This window comes from Vidua macroura, chromosome 11, assembly GCF_024509145.1.
Source record: "Vidua macroura isolate BioBank_ID:100142 chromosome 11, ASM2450914v1, whole genome shotgun sequence".
In the NCBI taxonomy this organism is placed as follows: Eukaryota; Metazoa; Chordata; class Aves; order Passeriformes; family Viduidae; genus Vidua; species Vidua macroura.
In genome coordinates, this window is record NC_071581.1 from 3,979,940 (window position 1) to 3,995,917 (window position 15,978).

A 15,978-nucleotide genomic window follows, 5' to 3' on the forward strand; every position below is an offset into this window, starting at 1 on the left:
AACACTGAATTAGGTTCAGTCTATGTGAGATAAACCAGCTCCCAGATCTGAACTTTTATTCAGAAGCATTCCAACTCTGTCTGTTCTGCCTATGTAATCTAAGTTCACTGGTCATGCCTTGTCACCAAAAAGCAGCTGATGGTTAAATATCTAGCATACAGAATACCAGAATGGATCTTGTCATTCCAAAATATTGTTACTTGTCTTTTTCATCTCTGTTCTGCTGGTTCTTTTTTGCCCTAGAATAGAAATGAACAGAAATTTAAACAAAACCAGATAATTTGAGAATTTCACGGAGAAACCAGTCCTATGTGGAGTATACATGCGTTTATGAGTGCCAGAGGGATCTTCTTTATCCTCGGAGGCATAGGAGAAAATGAGTTTTTATTTTTTTCTGGTGCTGGCCTCCCTGATTCATGTTACCTTTTCACCCCAGTTAACATTCTTGTTGCAAGGAGCATGCAAAAATCAAAGAAACAGCCATGTACAGCTAGGGCTAGTGCCCTGTTTTACAACACAAAGGAGACGGCTGTAGGCATTCTTCAGAAATTGAAAGGCTAGGAAAAATGGGTGTGTTGGGGTATATGAATTTTAACTTCATAATTACCCTGTTATTTAAAGCTAATGAATAATTACTACAGCAACCTTGCTGTCATACAGCACACACCTACTCACCCACAGCTCAAGACGAAACCAGAGAATCACATTTGGGGCCCCAATCCTCCAAACACATCTTACTGAGTTTAACAGCTGGTTTGCCAGCATCTCATGGCATTACTCTCCATTTACCCAACCAGATCCTTCAGTGGCATTCATTAGTCTCAAAACAGTTTCATATCAGAAATCACATCAGGGGTGTTATACTTCAGATTACTCACATTCATGTTTACATTCATCTTTCACCTCTTCCTTGAAATTTAAAACATTTTAAGTGCTGAACTTTCCCTCAGAGGGGTTGTTGACAAGGAAAGAACAAACCCAAGCCCCTTCATTTAGTACATGTGATCCATAATAACTGAGGAATCCCAAAAGTGAAAGTGAATCCAAGCAAGCTGTGACAAGAACTTTTGCAACTCTTCTAACTCCAGAACTTTGAAAAATTAAGGCACTAGAGGTCTATATTCTCCTCTGCAAATCCTACAATAGAGCCAGTACTAAAAATTTAAAATAGCTCCCCTATAAGCAAGATTTATCTGCATTTGCAGTAAAGTAAAACAGATTTTCTGATTACTGTGGGCTCCTGTATGGGAATCAGAGTAAACACAATGATTGAAGAAAAAAAAAAAGGGATAGAAATTACTAACCTCAAATGGGCTTTCCCCCTATTATCCCCTCTCCATGGAAAATACAGGAGAAAGGCTGATTCTGGTAATGAGTGGTGCAAAAGCTGATGAAATCCCACTACAGTTCTGGGTTTACCATGAAGAAACAAATACTGTATTACCTTAATGGAAAGCAGGTAGACTTTATTCAGCTGCCTTATCAACAGTGAAATCACTGTTTCATACACCACAAAACCAGAAATCGGCCTGCTTTAGGCAAATGTGGGGTTTTGTAGGGGGAAGGGTTGGGTTTTTGTTTCAGGTTGGTTGGGTTTTTTGTTTGTTTGCAAGACAACCATGGAAGAGTGCAGGAAAAGAATGCAAGCTGTCTCACATAGCAAAGTACTGACCCTAGCTCACTTCTGAGCAGAGGGAAAAGAATGTGGGCAATGTCTCTCATGTCAGAAGAGAGGAACAGGCCAGCCCTTCTCTTACCAGCACAGGAAGAGATGCAGAGACACATCCCAAGGATCAGAACCCAGCATACAGACCTAAATTCACCCCATCTTTTATGGTTCCTGTCATAACAGTTCCAGAGTTCTGGCAAAATATGCCTATTTGTGCATTATCACACAAGATAATCAGGGTGATCTAATTGTTATTACCACTAAAATTGAAATGTAGATATTAACTAGGACTTCCTATACTGTAAAAGGATTTAAGACTCATTTCTAACACTCAACACTTAAAATCTGTGTTCAGTACTCATCCTTCTTCTCCTCATCAATACTGTTTTGATGATACTTTTCAGCTAGAGTTACTGTCTGTTGGTATAATGTAAAAGAAAAATGATCAGCCATATATACACTGTACCAACATAAAGCAGAGTCAGTTAAAAGATCCGAGATTATATTGTTTTCTCAGTCAATCTCAGAAGTATCTTGATATTTCTAATGTAACAAGCTCTACAGAAAAGTTGCACAAAATAGCCCTTATGGACATCATAGCAGCCTGCATCACCTGCAGGCCATCCTTTCTAAGGTGGTTTGCTTATTTTTTAGCAATCTTTCTAGAATCACCTTGATATGGATATCAAATTTTACACAAAAAATAATGACATATGATCCCCATTTTAATGCTGAGAAAGAGACCTGATATTTCCAGTGACCAGAAAGAGAATAAACAAAAATTGGGCAAAGTTCCTGGACTACATTACTACCATTAAAACAATTCCTTTTAATGACCAAACGTAGATCCAAACCTCCTCAGCTCTATTTCTCCAACAATGTGAAGTACAGGCTAAATGTTTGCCCTTTTTGGAACTAAAACATTAAGCATGATTTGCTTTGGACACTGAATTTATTTGGTTCTCATACAACACCAGCCATAAGAAAACTTTACCCTCAGAATGCATTTCTTACCTGAAATAACCATTATTTTAAACACCAGAAGTCTATTTGACACTAAACAGAGTACTTGAAGAAGGAAATACATGCATAATATTAAGTCAACTGTCTGCTGAAATCTTTATTTTCTGTGTTAGGGAGTTCAAGTTCTCCACAATAACATGACTGTCCACTGCTCTGCAGTCTGAGCCCCAGGACAGGATTAGCCAGAATCAGCTGGACACACACAGGCCTAAACCACTAAGGAATGATATGTATATGGTATTTCCAGAATGTATAGCAATAATTCCAAGTGGAAACATTTGTTCTAGCTGTCCTCCCTTGACAGCTTCATAAAGAGCATAAGCATGACCATCATCAGTTACACTAAAATAAGTTACAGTTACACTAGACTAAAATAAACCAAATCCCCTCTTTGTTGATGTGAACCAAGCAAGTGAAAATTCAGGAAAGGATTGAAGTCCCAGCCCTTTAACTGATATCACTTGTGATACACTGAGGATGGCAGAAGGTGCTAGCATGGAGGTAGGCAAAAAGTCAGCTTAAGCCGAGCCACTTCACATGTAGGTAGCAAAAAAGCACCAAAACTTCCAGGTAGGCATGGGACACTGCTCTGGTCAGACTCCCTGGGTCAAAGAACAGAAATTCATAGTTATGAACACAGCAGAATACATAGGCTACAAAAAAAAAAAAAAAAAAAAAAAAAAAAAAAAAAAAAAAAAAAAAATCCACAGGAGGAGAGGTCAGGGTGTTTTCTCAGGGGAACACAGTGAGGGAAGTTTTACCACTCCAAGCTGTTTCACTTTTCAGAGAGCAAACAGTAAAATAAGTCATTATTAGGGTGAAAATTGTTCTGCTCTTGGCCTCCTTTTAGGACTGCTTTTCCCCCTAGTCTAGGCATCCTGCAGATGAGCAACAGGTACCAATAAGAGTCATTCACACCACAGAGCTTCTCTGCTGTGCTCTGTGCTACCTCTTCCCTGGGAACTGTTGCAAAAAAATGCTTGTTGCTCTGCGACAGGATAGTGGAGTAACAAAAGGAAGACCCTGACAGTTGTCCTACTGTGGACTTCAGGAGGGAAAACACTATGTATTTCTTCACATGCAACCTGATTTATCATGGTGTTAGTTGCCTCTGGGTTTCACCACCTCCTCCTTCCTTTCCTTGGCAGGAAGAGGACAGAAATTATGAAGAGAATGACGAATGTAAGTCACAAAGACAGCAAGAGAGCCTTTTCCACTGAAAGGGATGGAGGAGGAGGAAGAACAGCCTGGGGGTGTAAGGAGCAGTCCAGAGCTTGTTTGCAGGGGAAGAAGGGTGAACTAAATGGGGAGAGTCAGAGCACAGCTTCCACTGACCATCAAATGCCTCTTGCAGGTGCTGTCTCAGGAATAAAGCAGCACTGGTGTTTGCCACCTTACAGCACACGTTTGGCTACCTTGCTTCCATCTGCTTTGGGCCCTGACACTCTTTGCATGTTTGATTCTCAGTGTTAGTTGCCCTACACACCAGGGATCTCCTGAGATACTTTGTGGAGACATGGGGAAAGAGAGGCAAAGAAAGAGCAGGCAACTGAAGACAGTGACTGTGCATCACAAGCTCTGGTTCTCAATTCACTTACGAGGGAAAAAATAGACAGTTGGATAGCACAAACACTGCTGAATCTTTGCTATTAAATGAAACTAACTTCCATTATTTCTGCACCTGCCTTGTAATTGTGACAAGCAGGGTAAATGCAAATGTACTCTAGTTAATATTAGTTTTCTGAAACCACATAAAAAATGAAACAAAATTTGGATTTGGAACATCCTCCACATTGAAACAAAGCTTTATAACACCTTTTGCAACAGCTATAAAGCTGTTGCTGCATATCAAAACAATAAAAAGACAGCTCGGTGTGTGTTAATGTGGCAGTATCACAGTACATTACACCTCTTAGCTATTTTTATAGATTTATAAGAACTGAATTTCCCAGTTATTCTATCTTCCCACAGGCCCCACTGTTGTGGATATAAGTCATTCACCTATTCACTGTATGCAAAATGTCAGATAATGAGTGCCCAGGACCAGACCAATTACTCACAAGAAGAAAAGGACCACGAACAGTTTCCCTGTGGACAAACACCCACATTCAAAGCTATCATATACTTCCCTTAATTCACTTCTTCTTAGAAAGGCAGAAGCTCTACAAACCACAGAAACAGAAAGAATGAAGCAGCCAGTATTTAATTTCATAATATATCCTACAATAACTCAGTACCAAAAGAGGTGGGCATTGGAACTTGGATGAACAGTTTCAGAAGGCCAGTAAGTGAAAGGGGCCTGTAAGAAGCCTTATGTTTACAGTGAGCAAATCCATTATTCAATATCCTCCATAGAATATGCTAGATCTCATGGATTAGGAGTTTTTATGAAGTCTTTGTAACTTGTTTCCCTCAGCTCTATTTCTATCATTAGGTTTTGTTTCTGTGGGAGCTCTCCAGACATCAGCCATAGAAAAGTCACCCGAATTACTGAGAAACAGGGAATAAAATACCTGCAGCGATTTCACAACTGTGTCCAGAGATTTAAACCATCATGTACATTATTTTCAGATGACTCTCAGTTTCACGCATTTGGTCCACATGGGGGTATCCTGTTGATCCAATGTGTCTTTCAAGAGCCAGTTCCTTGGTCTGTTCAGTTTTTTAATTACCTGACAAGAACTTCTATTTATTTCTTAGCTGTGAAGCAGAAGATATCTTATGATTTAATGAGTCTATGGGTAAAATAATTTAAAAATACATGCAATCCTTGGAGATCAAGTAGACTTGCCACTTATGATCCTGTGTGGTTTATTAAGCAGAGAATAATATATGTCTAGAAAGACATCCAGTAAAACAGAAAATGTTATTTAAATGATTTGTTGATGGTCCGTCAGGGAACATTTAATGCATTTCTGATGATGGAGCATTATTTAATCCATGTTCAAAAACAGACAAAAGTAGGTATATAAAAAATCTGCTGGGAAGTCATCCACCACCACAAGTCCTCACCACCATAAAATTCTTGGGTGTTCTATGAATGGAAAGTTTGGTGGCAGCAGAATTTTGGAGTAACAGAAGCCCACGTCATAAAAATATCTTTTTGAGTAGTGCCTCTATGAGAAAATTCAGGAAAAAAGCTACAGCAAATCTGTAATGAAGATTTTAGCATCCTCTCCCCATAGAGCAAATAGGAAGGAAGCCACCTTCTGACTCACCTGCTGCATCAGACCTTCAGGCTGTAGTCTCTGAAGCACCTGTTCTTTGAAAGGCCAAAAGAAATTAAGATGACCTGGATAAATGTGTGACAGGAATGGCAGAAAGTCCTGCAACAGAGGCAGAGCTTGAATATCAAACTATTCCTAGGGCACAGGCTAAGGCTTGTGCTATTATCAGAGAAAGCAGAGACACATGAAAAGAAAAGGAGGCAGGGGTTGGGAGGGCAGAGGGGGAGTTGGAAACTGTAGCCAGAGGTGCACAATGGAATTCTTTTAGTATGATGCCAGGCTCCAGTGGAGTATTGGGTCAGGACTCAGTTTCTGTACATTCAGCTCCATCTTAGGCTGAGAGAAAATGGCACAGATTATGTGCTGTATTTTGAGCAAGGAGTCCTGGTACTGGTGTGATCAACAAGTACGATCTAAAATTGAAGACAAAAAGGAATTTCTCAAGCTTCAGTCAATATACAAACACTTTAATTTAGAAAGCCCAAGAAAGAAAAGAGCTCCACCCATTTCCCCAATCTACAGAGCCCAAATACTTAACAAAAATATGGTCTTGTAGAATATTCCTTTTTAAATTGAAACAACCTACTTTTCTAATTAGTAAATATAAACAAGTCTTCTGCCTTTTACTGTCTTTGTCTTTCCCCTCCTCCAGTTTCATCATCTACCTCTTTGTGACTGAGTAAAACTTCTCACTTTGCTGGGACAAAGCTGAAAACTGTTTATTTGCTTGAAAAGGGACAGTAGCTTTATCAGGAGTACCTGGAAAAACAGACCAGAAGCTAGATATGGGTCTCAAAGAGAACTTGATCTGCCCCCCTCTTCTGAGTTGTCTTCTGCAAACTTGCCTTGTCAATCCTCCCTGTAACCCAGCCTGCCCCAGAAGGCTCCTGTACAGCAGCTGTGGTAAAGACTGAGGAATACTGAGGACAAGGGAATGGATGCCAGCAAGGAACTGTTCTGTCTGTGCACTCTGTTCCTTTCCCTTCAAGTTAATAGGGACTAGAGCAAACCCTTTTGTAATGAACATAACAAAAGATGATGAGTTAGCCTCAAAGCAGTAATAAAAAAAAAAAAAAGAACTCTTATAATAAAAAATGCATTCATATAACTGGGTTTTATTATTTCCCACAGTTTTATTTTAATATATGACTCAGGGTGTGGAGATGAAGGTGTGATTCAGAGCAATAATGGGACTTTAAAAGCTTGTGCCACAGGGGTGGGCTAGGCCCTCTGGTTGCCATTTACAAGAAGCCTCTAGTCAAACAAAACTACTACCCAGGTCCACTTATACTTTGTCCATGTAAGATAAAATGCACAGAAGGCATGGTGGGTATACTGGGAGGAACAGACAGGAGATATGTATATGAAGACAGAAAATAGTGTGACTAGAAACTAGAAAAAATAAAAGCACTAGCCTTTAGATGTTGTAAAGTACTGGTAGCACATAACACCAGATACCAGAAAGAACACCTAGATGCACCTTGGTTCTTAGACCTGGCAAAGTGTTTAACCATGCCCATTAGATTTTAGGAGCTGAGCAGCCTGCAATCCTGCACCACGTGGTGCCATCAGCTATCACTGCTGGGTAACCAAAGAGAAGTAGGTAAAGCATGCAGGTGTTCATCTTGGCTCCGGCCTTCTGCACACACCTGAGACTGCTCCATTGAGAATCACCAGCACAGCAGAAAATTATGCTTGCTCCCTTTCCTTCAAGATGTCATCTTAGGAATTGTCTGTGGAAAGAAGCAGATGTTGTTTGTGAATTAAAGGAATATATCAAGACTCAGAAGCAAGTGCAGCAGCATTCAGCTACAACCAATTTAAACAAGATTCTTTGACTTGTCACTGACTTCCCCAAAGCCCCAAAGATCTGGTGTGAGCTCAGTTTGAATGGCCAACAGCTCAGGTAGAAAAACACCCATTTTGTCTGAGTTGTCAGCAGCTTCCTGAGCTATTCCTAAAACACTACAGGACTTGACTCAACAATTTGAGACTTTCCAGCTCAAAAGGTTCCATGTGCCACAGTATGGACCATGGTTCCAGTTCAACAAAGCACTTAGGCACATTTAATTAACAGCACTTGCTGAACAGTCTGTTATCCTATAGTTCCACAGGTAATACAAGGACTAAATTATCAATATTTTCAACACTATGCATCATGTAGTGCCAGATTCCTGCACCTCAGTACTTTAGGACTAGCTGGTCTTGAATACTTTTGAGCAAGATTTCCCAAGAGAAGGAGAATTTGCAGCCATGCTATGTGTATGCCTGTCTGTCTACATCTTTCAAGTTTGAAAGGAGTATTAAGATGGTCAGGAGGCATGTAAGCACATATGCAGGGTATCAAGAAAGGAGTACTAAAGGCAGAATACTGAAGAAAGGCAGAAAGAAGACACTGAAATTATGGTGAAAAAGCAGCAGTCTTTGCTCTGTTACCATACAGAATACTGGAAGACAGATCAGTGAGATTACCAGTAAAGGAAGATCTCTAGATTCTGGTCCTCCTCTCTATTAGGGACACAACCTTTCATAGTTTAAAACCTCCCCTTCTATTTCCTTACTCTGATGTACCAACACCATGTGAATACCAACACGCAGCTGAAACTGCATATTTCCATGAGGCTGATGTGATCACATGAAGGATCACTAGCCAAGTGCGCGCATACACACACAGAATAGCCCAGCTGTTTCCAACATAATCTTCTTCTCTATTGCCAAGTTGCTCCAGAAAGAAGAAATGGAGAATCTTGGAGATTCTTCATTGAGAGAGAGGCTCTCTCAAATGGAGAGCCTTGGAGAATCTTCTGATTCTACTTGCATTTGTTCAGGCTGCTCCCTATTTGGACTGAGGGCCCTCTGCACTCTCAGTAACTCTAGAGAGAGGTGCAGCCAAAAAAATCTCATTGTACCCACCCACCTCCTGAATTTCATCAGGCAACACCCAAAGAGCCTAACCTCTTCCAAAGGAAAAGAGCAAGAAGGAGAAAAATCTGACACTATCATCAAAAATGTTTGTGATGATGCACTCCACAGCAAATCCCCTATCCCTGCAATGATGTTGTCAAAGGCTAACACAAAGAAAAGGCGTCCTGTGCCTCCTGGTCTTGAAAAGGCCCACCACTGATAATACCAAAGGACAATGTAATACATACAACTCTTCAGGCAGCACAACAGGAAGGAAACATCTGGTTTAGAGGTAGGCAACCAAGTCCAGAGAGGTAAGAAAGTACATCGCATTATGCACCTGTATCTGAGCTTTGTTCACTGTTTTCTGGGCTGATGCACATAGCAGATGTGAGTGAGTGGGCTCACAGGCAATCCTACCTACCCACAGCATCCCTGCTCCCATGCAGCTTTTCCTTAAACCCAAATCGTTCTTACTGGGAAGCACTCACACTCAGGACTGACATTTAAAAATGGCCACCCAGAACTGACAGAAAACCAATAGTGCTGCAGCACTCTTGCAGTCCATATTCTTCAAGCACTGTGAGGGAGAAAAGGTCTGGTGCTGCTGGTCTAGTGCACTTGAACGGGACAGGTGTATCGCATTATCTACATCTCGCTCCTGCTCTGCTTTGTGTGCTAGCAAAAAAAAAAAGCAACAAAAAAGCTCAAAAGCAGCCCCAGTCCTTTTTGTCTGAGTGCACCCATACCCTGCAGCAACCAGAAAGGAGGGGGAGGTGGATGACCCAATGTACTTGCGAGAGCCTGTCATCTCTGTCTCAGCAAATTTTGGGGCCTAAGATTGTCATTAGTGGGGAAGCCAAGCCCAGGTTTTAACTTCCTTGCAGCTCTGTTTTCCCTCTTACCAGAGAAAATTATTTCATAAAAATTATTCCAGCAGGTTTACAGTGTAGTTTCTGTGAACTCATTTAATAAGTAAGTACTGGAGGGGACATGTGTGAACTCTAAGTACAATGCACTTGTTATGATCTGATTTAAACCCAGAGGAACAAAGAAACCTAAGTCTCTATGTATAAACTAAAAAGAACTTTGAAGGTTCAAAATATTCCCAAAAAACTAGATTAAAACCAAACGAGATTAAACGTTGATGCCAACAAATTAATATGTTTTTATCTAATAGTAAGGGAAGCAAAAAGAAACAAAAAGTAGAGAAAAGTTTAGAAAAAGCTAAGGTTACTTTAAAAAGCACAGATTAGGTCACCACCACACTGTACTACCTTCGGTGCTGCTGAGACGGGGTGGGGGAGCGGAGCAGTTTTTCTCTTTCTTTTTTTTTTTTTTTTTTTTTTTTTTTTTTTTTTTTTTTTTCCTGCGGTTTGAAGCGTCTTATCTGCTGTCTCCGATCTCTGGAGCCGTTTGGCCGGAATGCGGCGGCCCGTCCTCCGAGATGCAGGAGCGGTGCCCGATCGCTGCAGCCCAGCCTCGGGGCGCTCTCCCCGCAGGACACAGGAGCAGGGTCAGGGTTCCACAGCTCACTCGTGACTTCGGCCCAGGGCTGCAGGACCGGGGGTGTCTCCTCAGGCGGGCGGCCTCGGCTCCCGGAGGCCTCAGGGTGTCTCGCAGCAGGCGATGGGGAGCGGTGGGAAGGCAAAGGTCAGGGGTTCTGCCCCTCGCTTTCCTTTCCACATTTTGCACCAGTTTCACCTTCCTTTTCATGGGCCTCAAGGCTACAGTCCATACTACATACAGTTTTCAGGTGTTCAAAAGTGGTTATGATAAGCAGACATAATGACCAAGAATTTTTGGAAGCATTTTAGGTGTTGAGCAGTCAAAATGATGAAGCACTTTTTGGAGCCTTTCTCTTATTATTAGGCTCTTACATCACTTAAACCAAATATAGATTTCTGTCAGTAAGGCTCTTCATTTTGCAGACTGATCTGCTCCTGGACAACAGGGAAATCTACTTTATTTTTGGTCCTCTGTGCACATATTCACCAATATTCATATTAAATGAAGAGCATGATGCATGTTCTAACATTGTTACTCTTCTCAAAAATTACAATGTTGTACAGATAAAAAGTGTTATAATTTCCTTACCATTCCATGATCCAATAGATGCACCAGCATATTAACAGAAGTGGGAACAAAAAGCATTTTTGTATTTCAGAGACTGTTAGAAAACCTAGTGTGCCAAACTGCCTTCCCCATTCTCTGAAGTACACAGCAAAATAAGGCTCTACAGTGGAGCCTCCACCACAAGCAGCCCTGTTAAAGCACATTGTGTGGCTCCACTGGACACCTTGGGTACAGGAATGTCATCTGTGCTGCACAGGTAAGGAACACACCTTTGCAGGAAAGGTACAGCTGAGACATGACAGTTTTTTATTGAACTCCTCTGGTGGAGCAGGCCATAGAAGCACACCTTATCTCTCCCAGGGAAAATGAACAGGCTAATATAAAGTTTCTCACCCAGAGCACACAGTTCACAGGCCTTTTAAAAAAAGCTGTTCCTTTCTGTTTCCCTGCTGTTAACATCTTACAGCTGAGCCCCAGTAACTGGCTGTGTAAGCACTTCTAGTCAGTTCTAGGGCAAAATTAAACAAGTTCATTCAAACCACTGCCAGGTGGCTCAGCTAACTTGTTTTATTTTGTCCTGGAAGACTCAGGAGTGTTCACAGGTCAGGAAGAGTTGAGAGGGAGCTCTAAAATCCTAGATGAATGAAGTTAACTTGGCATCCTAAGCATTGCCCTTTGAAGGCAAAGCCAAGACAGGGTAAGTTAAGCACCACTGACTTTGCCTTAACAAAATCAACTATCAGGAGACAGTATTCAAAAAGGCAGGAGACAGCACTGTACCCCATCATGTCTCAGTGGTAAATCATTGAAGCAGCAGTCTGGAGATTTCCTCTGGCAGCTGAGTTGCCCCCTACATGCAGAAAGCTGCCCTGGCCCAGCATCTTGATTACAGGCCCACAGCAGAGCCGTGCTTTGGGCCCCAGAGAAAGCAGGGTCCAGACTCCACTTCCCAAACCATTGCAGGAGCCTACAGAGCACCCAGCGTGAGCAGAGTCAATCAATCCAAGCTGTGGTCACGTGGTGCTATCAAAATGAAGCAGTAGGTATGGTTTCAGGCAACTTAAATACAATCAGAAACACAATTCCAGAGCTAATGCCATTAGCAAAACTAGTGCTACTTAAAGTCTTAAACACAGACTCTACCTTTTCTATAGACCTATGGATCATGGTAATAATGGCTGGTCTCATCATTCAAATTATATCTGAGCCATACTCAGACTGGGAGGACACATGGCAGAATGATCCCCATCCTCTGCTCCTCCTATTTTGCTTCTTCATGCATCAAACATGGATACACAAGTGCATAGCCAACACTGGAACATGTCCCAGCTGCCCTCACAGAGCTGGATTACTCCCTCAGTGGGATACATAAAATTATGCTTTAGAAATATATGCTGAAGGATTACTTGGGGGAGAAGTTAATGACAACATGAACCCAAACCCACTTGCACAAGACTTTTACTGCTACAGTAATTCTAATCTTAAACTTAGATGCCAAACTTCAAAAAGTAAGTACTTACAATAATTATCAGAGGAGGCAGTTGAGATCACATTTAGTGTAAAATACAGATCCAGAGTGCCATCTAGTGCGCTTCTGTGACAAGAGTTCGCACAGAGGGCATTATGTGAGTCATGGTTTTCATGTCTGATAGGGAACTTCTTTCAGCAGATATACAGGAAGTGGTAGAGATGAACTAGCTTCCTTTAAACTAGAGCTTTTAACTCTGCCAAATGTGTTATGTTCATAAGCAAGAAGATACAAAATAAGAGCCAAGTTTTAATTGTTATGTTACTTGTGTAATTACTTTTTAAAAAGTAATAATAAAAACCCCTTCCCCTTTTGATTTAATTATTCAAAATGCACTGGCAAGCCAGAAAGAAATTTCTGAGGGATTCACCTGGAATCTATCCAGGGACCAATATAATTCACTTTGAGTGACAAAACAGAGACTAAAAATTCATGGGTTCACCAAATGCAGAAGTGAGGGATAAAATTCAGGACAATCTCAGCTAAGTGGTGAAATGGTCTAAAGTTAGGATGCTGATGTTTAGCTGAAAAAGGGGTGCAAGAAGAAAGAAAGGATCTAGCATACATATGCAGAACAGGGAAGGACAGGGTAGGTAGTAATGAAGAGGAAAAGGACCTGGTGGTTCTCTTCCTTCTGTAAAAGATATGAAAAGTTCCAGTGAACCTCAAGGTAAATGCCTGAGTCAATAGGCACGATTTAGATTGGTGATTTAAGACAATCTTTTTCCTTTTTATAGTGGTGAAATGTTGAAATACTACAGTGTTGTCAGAGAGCTTTAAAAATATGCATAAAATAAGTGCTTATTTTAAAATTGATCATCCTTTCATTCCCTTTCACCCTGCATTTCAAGGTACTCTCCTAACACACCAAATGAACCAATGCTTAATTCAAACTAAGTTCTTTCAATAACTCTGCCTCCAGAAACCTCATTCATCAACAACCCACAAATAACTCTACACATAATTTACTTACACTCATCTACTTATGAGTTTGCATAAAATGTCTTTGAAGGGAGGATAGAATTTGAACACTAAATGATCCATTTCGTGTAGATGGAAATTTAGAAATAGAGCTTTCGCACAGATATCTATGTGTCTAATGGTATCTAAGTATCCAGCAGTTCATACCTGATGAATTATCTACCTAAAAGACAGCAAACACTCCAGTCACCAGAATCTAAAGATAAGAGCGTGCTGTTCAAAGGATGTGAAGCAGCTGGCCCTGAATTTTCTGTACATTGTCAAAATACTGTCCTTTATAGAAGCTACGGAGTTATCAACACTAGGCAAGGCCCTGATGTGTATAAGATCAACACTCCTTCTAGAGGAGCACAAAGCACAGTGACACTGCCTATAGAATCTCCTGAGATTCCTAAATTACAGAATTCATGTTCCCAGACCCTGCAGAGAGTCATGGAACCACTGCACCAGTCAGCACAGTCAACATTACCTGTGCCCCTTCCCAATTCCCAACAAATGCAGTACATAGTAGAATTCAGAAGGTATACACCATTCCCTGCCAGCGTCCAAGCATTTGGACAATGCTCTCAGGCACATGGTGTGATTCTTGGAGGTGTTCTGTGCAAGGCCAGGAGTTGGATTTCAATGATCCTTTGGAGTCCCCTCCAACTCAGCACAGTCTATGATTCCATGAGCCTCTTTAACTTAATGCCAGAACAGTTCCACAGTTGAGGGAACCTCTCTTCTGTTGCCCTTATTACAGAGAAGAGTAACTACCAACAATAAAATTTTCCTTCTTGACTGAATTAGAGAAAAAGATTCTGCCTTTCCTTTTCAAACGTACGTCCCCCATTTTCTTGTGTAGGTACTGGGGAGTCACACACTCATGCGTCTTCTTCTACTACAGCTTCCTGAAAACAGATGTACAATAGAAAATAGCATTAGAAATACAAAGGACATCATTTCCCACCTTTGTCTTAGAGACTGAACACAATAGAGAAAGGCGATGGAGAGTAGGATGCTTTCAACAAGTAACTCATCCACCTGCATCTGGGCTTGATTTAGAGTTACCCGTTGGGACTCATCCACATTAAAGCGGAAAGGCTTCCTATGAGTCCCCCCCATGGATGTCACTTCCCACTAATGGATGGCCTTCTCCTGTTTGTGTTCTTGCTTAATCTTAATTCTCTACAAATTTCTGAGCTGCTACAGAAGTGTGATGAAACACAGAGTAGCAGCGATCCCACTGCAGTGGGACCCCGACGGCCCGAATCAGCCGTCAGCTGCAGGGGTGGCCAAACCCCTCTAAGGTGCACTTGTGCAGGGCACACCCAAAGGACAGTTACGATCAGTCTCCTACATTTTGTATGAGCTTTCCACAGACACAACATGGAAAACCTTATTCACAAGTTTATCAGCAATTAAGAAATGCTTTACAATCCCATTACTCTCCAAATTTCCTTTTGCTAAACCAGCCAGCCCACTGTTTATTTAACAATATACAACAAACAGGTTATTCTGCCAAGTAACTATTTCCCAGCTGCTGTTCATGGACCACATTAAGTTCAAAGTTGAATTATGTTTTAATAACTATTGTAAGTTTTGGTTTTGTAAGGTTGGTTATATTTTAGGAAAACAGAAATTTGTGTAGATGGATACAAAAACGGAGGGAGACTAGGAAAAGTATCTGCTATGAAGGAGAATCTTTATATTTCTTTAACCTTGCTTCCTTTCCATATATCAAAGATCACATTCATTTGAAAATTCAGTCACAGCATCCCTTCACAAATAGCATATTAAATTTCATTTTTTCTTCCCAAAACACAAAACTCAAATTGCCATTGTTTGCTTCTTCTTTTTTTTTCAGAGCATAAGTAGCAATGAATGAAATAACTCATTCCAACAACTTCAAGAATTTCTGTACATTTCAGAACATGAAGAAAATAAGGACAAAAATAGAAACAAAAGAGAATACATGCAGGCTTCACTGCATCCTCTCTATGCAGTTGCTATGCAGCAATTGCCTTCTGACAAAGAACTTTGGCTTTTTTGCTTTCTAATGTTTTGTCACTCAAGTAGATACAGTATGTTCAAATCCAAAACAATTTAAATGAGTTTTCTGCTCCAAGAGTTGCCTCAGATAACTACTAATTAGAACCTACATGGCCTCTGACTTGCTCATTTTGAAACTATATTAACAATAGGACAAAATACACAACCTAAATAAGCCAACACTACCACAAATAGAGAAAAGTCCTCTCTTCACTGTCATGCAAAAAAAAAAACAGTGTAGCAGGCAGGCACTCAGCCTGAAAAAAAATAGGAAGAAAATAAGAAAAGAGCGTTTTTTGGCACTTAATGTGGGCAACCTTTGTCACTGCTGTCTTTTCCAACAGGTTTCTGGCTCACTGCTGCTTTACACTCCAGTGTTCTGCTATGGATGTGGGCATATTGAAAACTTGTGTCGTAAACAGACACCTGCTTAATCCTTCACCAGTAGTAAAACACTTAAAACTTTGAAAAGGAAAGTAAATTATTATGCACACCCTGGGAAAAGAATCGGTAAATCAGTGTTCTTCATATGGATTTAG